This window comes from Sciurus carolinensis, chromosome 2 (genome assembly GCF_902686445.1).
Source record: "Sciurus carolinensis chromosome 2, mSciCar1.2, whole genome shotgun sequence".
Taxonomy (NCBI): Eukaryota; Metazoa; Chordata; class Mammalia; order Rodentia; family Sciuridae; genus Sciurus; species Sciurus carolinensis.
In genome coordinates this window covers 35,736,060-35,743,398 of record NC_062214.1, presented here as the reverse complement: position 1 = coordinate 35,743,398, position 7,339 = coordinate 35,736,060, and the positions used below count along the sequence as shown (strand labels likewise).

Here is a 7,339-nt window from a genome sequence, read left to right as displayed (position 1 = left end):
TGGGCACAATATTGCATCTATGGATGATTTCTCAGCAATTCCTACATTAACCTATAAGGACAGTAAACTCATCTCCACCTTTATAGGTAAGGAAAGCAGGGCTTGGGAGGTTAAGCTACATATACCAGGACCCTAGCCAGGAAGTGGCAAACTCTTCTAATGCTCCTAAAAGTCTTTAGGAAATAATCTGCTTGTGATTCTGTGTAAGGCAGAATGATGAAGCCCCTATAAGCAAACATGAAAGTATACATTACGTTGAATCACAAGAAATTGCTGACCAACACCCACAAAATGGATATGTCATACAGTTCAAACTATTGTTTGGGGCATCCCTAAGATGTACTTGGGGGAGAAAAAAAATCTCAAAAGTATTTAATACCAATAGTAAAGTCAAAAGCTGTCTTGGAAAGCACAACGGAGGACTTTAGATGAAAGAGGCAGTCTGATAGAGAATTGTAATTCAAAAAATGCACTAGTTCATAATAAGCTTAGTGAGAAAGGATGGGTTCCCACCACTGGAGCAGAAACTTTTTTTCCCAAGCCCTTCTAGGATTTTGCCTTTCCCATTCATCCTTTCTGATCAAATTCATCCTTTAGGTAAACACAGGAGGGATTAGAGAACTTTAATTGGCTTTGAAGAAGGAATGGTAATCCGAGATGCCTGGGCAGGAACTATCTTGTGGGAGAGAAGCAGAGAGCGAAAAGGAAATATTTGCAGTTTGACAGCCCGGGCCCAGTCAGAGGAGAGCACTGAAGAGGCAAGATGGTAAGCTATTCACCCAAATTTGGCTGTGAGATACCAGCATGTCTTTAGGATTTCTTCTTCCACTTAAGCTCTTCCTGTGTGAAGTGGAGAAGTTCAGTGGCATCCCAGAGTGTAGATTCGTGGTTTTCACACTACAGCATACGTCAATCAGTATCACCTGGGATCTCGTGGGTGGTGCTTGTTAAAGCACAGGTTGCTAGGCTGACCCCCAGGGATTTTGATTGAGCCCATCTGTGGTAGATCCTGAGAATTTGTACTCCTCTAACAAGTTCCCAGGTGATGCTGATGCTGCTAACCAAGGAGCACACCTAAAAAACCACGACTCTAGCTTCCAGCTGGGTGCAATTGCACTGCATCTTCTTGCCAAGCAATGCAATTATCCAAACTGTGCCTGCACATATGGAGGTCATGAACCAAGTGAGATGAAGCAAAGAGATGATGCTGCCCAAGGGATTGTGACAATGACTGTCATAACTCAGGCTCTGGTACAAACCAAGTTATAACAGGAATGATTCTGTGGGGTTAGTATTAATAATAACCAAGAGTTATTGACTTATTAGTATATGCGAGCAGTATGCCAGGTCTCTACCTATAGAGTGCGTACTGTTATTGTCCCTGTTTTGTGACTGTAGACTCTGAAACTCATTAACTTAAGTCCTTGATCACTTGACCAGAGATTGGGGGGATCTGTAAGTAAAACCCTTGACTGACTTATCCACTGTGTGTATTACTTCTTGACTTCTAGCAACAACAGATCAGGAAGAGAGGTCTACTCCTGTGTTCTTTGATAAAGGAATAAATATGGGTGAATGGAAAGTCATGGCTTGCTCTTTACCCTACTTACTCAGGTCTTCTTTGGGCAGCTCTAATATTATCCTTCGATCCTGTTCTCTTCTCTACCTTACCTGCTAAAATGTATTAAAGTATAAGAGGCTAGGGAAGGTGATGCCCTGACACCAGAGATAGTGTCTTAGATTTACTTATCTTTCCATGTTGAACTGAATACCTGATTTCTCATGGGAACGTCACCCAGTGTTTGGGAACTCTGGCAAAAGAAATGCTACTAGTTTGGGGCTCCAAAGGGAGTTGATTACAAGGGATGGCCCACTTTGACAGCAAAGCTTCCCTTTTTTTTTTTTTTTAATTTGTTTTAGATGTTTTTGATTAATTTGTTTAGATGTTTTAATTTGTTTAGGTGTTTGTTCTAATTTGTTGTACATGACAGTAGAATGAATTAATACATTTTGATATATCATACATAAATGGAGTGTAATCTCTCATTTTTCTGATTATACATATTGTAGGATCACATGGGTCATGTAGTCATATATGTACAAGAGGTAATTTATTTTTATGTGTTGCTGAGAATCGAACCCAGTGCCTCACACATGCTAGGCAAGTGCTCTACCACCACTGAGCCACAAACCCAGCCCCGCAGCAAGGCTTCTTGATTTTATGACACCCAGTGCTTGCCTATGTCATTCCTTTGATGTTGTGGGAGTGGGTAAAGAGGAAGGAGAATGGAGCTAGAGAGACACTGAGTTCTTATCTGAACAAAGGATTGCTTTCATTGTTACCATTCTAGCTTTTATATGCTACTTGGTAGTCTCATAACTGGCTCTTTCACCCAGAAAGTTCCAACTTTCTAGTTTAATTCAAGACCTAGCTTCCAAGAGGTCACTTGCCTGGGATAACAAGTCTCTGAGGTAGGAGCTGGAGCCTCCCCTCTCAATGGGAAGATGCTTTTCATTTCCCAGGAGTTGAACATTTAGCATACAAAGTTCTCACACAACCTCATGGACCATATCATTGACCAAAGAGACCTTCAAGAATGCTTGCCACACAATGACCCATTGCCTGGGCATCACCACATCCAGAAGAGTGTAGTTTTATTCTACTTCTGTCCCAACTCACCCCTTCATTTTACTGGACTAGAGGATACAGATGTGTGACCACATTTCTGCCTCCATTGACACATATCTACTTTTCCTAGTGAGTAATCAGATGGTACATTATGCCCAAACCAATCGCCCTTTTTTCTGACTGTTTTCAAACCTGTTCAGATATTTCTACATTAAAATTTCACATACCCTTTGTGTTAGTCAGCTTCTTTCACTAAAACAAAATACCTGAGATAATCAACTTATAAAGAGACAAGGTTTATTTTGGCTTACTGTTTTAGAGGTTTCAGTTCATGACCTATTGGCCCCATTGCTCTGTGCTTGTGATAAGGTATCACATCAAATTGGGATGGGAGCTTGTGGCAAAACAAAACTACTCACCTTATGACCAGGAAGCAAGAGAGAAAGGAAGGGTTGGAATCCCACAATCACTTCCAATTCATGGCCTCAAGGACCTGAACACTAGGTACCAACTCCTAGAGCTTCCACCACCTCTCCAAAGTGCCATCCTGGGGCCAACCCTTTGAAGATCCAAACAATAATGCCCTTTGACCCAGCAACAACATTTGTAGATATTTATTCTACAAATATACCTGCATCTGGTAAATTAAAGTGTCATATAATTTCCTATAACATCAAATAATTGGAAACAATCCAATCACTCAAAACACCAATAAGAAACTAATCAAATCATGACTAATTCATAAATGGAGTAACATGATCATTAAGACAAATGAGGCAATCTACCTGTAGTGATATGGAACAAGTCACTAAAATGTACTGTTAGGTAGAAAAAAGGAAAATATATGTACATTTGATAGAAACAGAATATGCTTCCAGAAGACCTCTGTAAGGAAGAAAATAACATTGCTGATCACTTAAGGATAGAAGTTAGATGATACTAAGTCCAAGTTAGATGTCCCTAACCCAAAAATCTAAAATCCAAAACTTTTTAACTATAAGCAAAATGCTAAAAAGAACTTCATACTTTGGAACATTTCAGATTTCAAATTTTTGAATTGGGGATGCTCAAGCAGCAAAGTCTGTGCAAATATTCCAAAATCTGAAAAACTAAAAGAAAAACAGAAGACATTCCTGAGAATGCCTTTGAGATAAAGTATACTCAACCTGTATGGCTGGCATTTACTCATCCTTCTGGAGAGGTCTTGCAATTGATTATGAATATTTCTCCACGAAGCCTGAAATAGATTTTAAAAGGAAAGGAAATTATTTGGAACAAATCTCATGCCTCCCTGCCCAAAATGGAAGATCCTCCCACCCCCTGCCAGGACCCACATATACCAGAGGATGCTATTGACTGTGTATGTCAATACACATCCACTCCAGTTTCTATCAAGCCCTCTCCTGACTATTATAAAGCAGAATTTTCCTGTGACAACTGTCAGTTTTGTTAAAGAGAAGAAAGAACTTGTAGACACAGCACAGCAAAAATGCAAAGTCCCAGAGGACTTTGGGACAGGACTACAGAAGAAGGGCATCCCCTCACATGAAAGCAGTTGGGTAGAGGCATGTTTCTTAAAATACGTAGTTGCTGGAGACTTGAACTTTGTCCACAAGCAAAATATTCAGAAAAAATACAGCAAGCTTATGCCATTCCCCACTTCCCATTTCCCATTAGTAAACTATTATTTCTCAAAGTGTACTTCTTAAATCTATCTCATCCTAATAACCTCTCTGCCTACATGACACTCTTACCCACTTACTCCTTTGCTAATTTCCAAGATTGTCCTCTCTCCTGGTTTCCACTGCCTCTTTTACTCTTTATCCTACTTTTACCCTCTTTTTAGTCTCTTCTTAAAAGAATTCTCTTCCTAACCCTACTTTTGAATTGCTTGTTATTTGTTTCTTTTCTCCTTCTACTCATTTTCCTGGGCCCATCTGTTTTTATTTATTTTATTGTCTTCACCCTGAACAAGTCTGATCTTATCTACTTTATTTCTACCTGTGTACCAGTGATTCCCAAATATCTCACTTCCAACTTGATTTGTTTCTATGATCTGGAAGCTACCCTCCAACTTCTTATGGAATATTATCACTCAGGTGTTCCTTGGGCACATCAAACCCACATATGTGAAAATCTGAACACATCATCTTTGTTTCCCCCAAACCAACTAATAGGGATTTCTTTTTTTTTTTTTTTCCTCATTAAACTTCTTGTTTTAAGGGGTCTCAAGATTCTGTGACAGATTTTTGGTCAAGTTGTTTCCATTAAAGAGTACTGATTTTAAAAACTAATAACTTAAAACTGTCACACACAAAGCACAAATGGTCCACAAGACATTCACTTTCCTTCTGAAGAATTTACGATGCATTATCATTAACCAGTCTTTTGCTATTAAACTTAAATGGCCAATTGAGACAAACAGTTCTGAGACCATTCTTCCACCACTGATTAAGACTGGGGTGGCAGGTGTTAGGGATAATAATTCATTTAGCCTTCTGAGCTTTCTGGGCAGACTTGGTGACCTTGCCAGCTCCAGGAGCCTCCTTGTCCACTGCTTCGATGACACCCACGGCAACTGTCTGCCTCGTATCACGAACAGTAAAACCACCCAGACGAGGATAGTCAGAGAAGCTTTCAACACATATGGCCTTTCCTGGAACCAAATCAACCATGGCAGTATCAGCAGATTTCAAGAATGTAGGACCATCTTCCAGCTTCTTACCAGAATGGCGATCAATCATTTTTTTTCAGCTCAGCAAACTTGCAAGTAATGTGAGCTGTGTACCAATCCAGTACAGGGGCATAACCAGCACTGATTTGACCTGGATAGTTCAGGATAATCACCTGAGCAGTGAAACCAGCTGCTTCTATTGATGGGTCATTTTTGCTGTCACCAGCAACGTTGCCATGGCAAACATTGAAGCCCACATTGTCCCCAGGAAGAGTTTTACTCAGAGCTTCATAGTGCATTTCAATGGACTTTACTTCAGTTGTGACATTGATTGGAGCAAAGGTGACCACCATATCAGGTTTGAGAACACCCGTCTCCACTCAGGCCACAGGGACAATACAAATACCACCAATTTTGTAGACATCCTGGAAGGGCAGACTCAAAGGCTTATCAGTTGCACGAGTTGGTGGCAGGATGCAATCTGTAGCTTCAAGCAGTGTGGTTTCACTGGCACTACCATTTTTATGGGTGAATTTCCATCCCTTGAACCAAGGTATATTAGCACTTGGCTCCAACATGTTGTCACCATTCCAACCAAATATTGGCACAAATTGCAGCCAATTTTCTTCATCTAGGTCCTGACTTCCTTTATGATTTTCTCATTATCTCTTCTGACTGTAGAGTGGCTCGGTGGAATCCATTTTGTTAACACCAACAATTAGTTGTTTCACACCCAGTGTGTAAACCAGAAGGGCGTGCTCATGGTTCTGCCCATTCTTGGAGACACCAGCTTCAAAATCACCAACACCAACAATCAGGACAGCACAGTCATCATGAGATGTGCCTATAATCATGTTTTTGATAGTCCCTGTGTCCTGGGGTATCAATGATAGTCACATAATACTTGCTAGTCTCAAATTTCCACAGGGAGATGTTAATGGTGATAACCATGCTCATGCTCAGTTTTCAGTTTATCTAAGACTCAGACATACTTGAAGGAGCCCTTTCCCATCTCAGCAGCTTCCTTCTCAAAATTTTCACTGGTTCTTTTGTCAATCCCACCACATTTGTAGATCACATGACCAGTAGTGGTAGACTTGCCTGAATCTACATGTTTGATGACAATGATGTTGATATGAATCTTTTCTTTTCCCATTTTGGCTCTGATTTAGTGGTGGTTTTCATGACACCTGTGTTCTTGTGATAAACCCATTGCAAAAAATAATAGGGATTTAATAGGAATAATAACATAATCCTGCTAGCTACCAAAAGAAGGAAAGTTAGGGTCATCCTTAGTTGACACTTCTTCATAAATCTTACATCCTATCAGTTACCAAGTTTTATTTGTTTGTTTTTCTTTTTCCTTTTGGTACAGGGATTAAACCCAGAGGTGCTTTATCACTGAGCCACATCCCATCCTTTTTTTTTTTTTTTTTTCATATTTTATTTTGAGACATGGTCTCGCTAAGTTTCTGAGGCTGGCTTTGAACTTGCAATCATTCTGCTTCAGCCTTTTGAGCCACTGAGAGTACAGGTGTGCACCACTATACTCAGTCTGGTTACCAAGTCTTACTGCTTTCATCTCAAAAACTCCCTCCTAAATGTATGCCATTTTCTCCATTCCCAGGTCATGATCTTAGTTTAAGTCTTACTGCCTAATATTCTATTACAACTGTGCCTTTGCTGCTTTTGCTGCTTTTGCTGCTGTGCCCACCTCCAACCTCCAACTCCTTCCTAACCCTTGCCATACAATGGCATTACATTTTTTCTGCAAGTCCAGTATTTGTTATTGGTGCATTATGATCACATATAACAGTGGAATTCATTGTGAGATGCTGGAATATGCACACAACCTAATTTAATTTCCCAGTCCCTCCCCTTTTGCTTCCCTTCTCCCTACCTCTTGTCCCCTTCTTCAACTCTATTAGTCTCTATTTTCATGAGGTACCATTTTAAAATATTTTTCTCTCTCGTTTCCACATTTGAAGAAGAACATATGATCCATGACTTTCTGTGTTTGGCAAGTGTGGCATTTT

General features: G+C 40.1%; 1 pseudogene; it reads right to left on the bottom strand.

The window, feature by feature from the left end:
* Nucleotides 1-5,040: 5,040 nt before the first annotated feature.
* LOC124976860 (elongation factor 1-alpha 1-like) lies at nucleotides 5,041-6,459 on the bottom strand (annotated as a pseudogene).
* Between the last annotated feature and the right edge of the window lie 880 nt (nucleotides 6,460-7,339).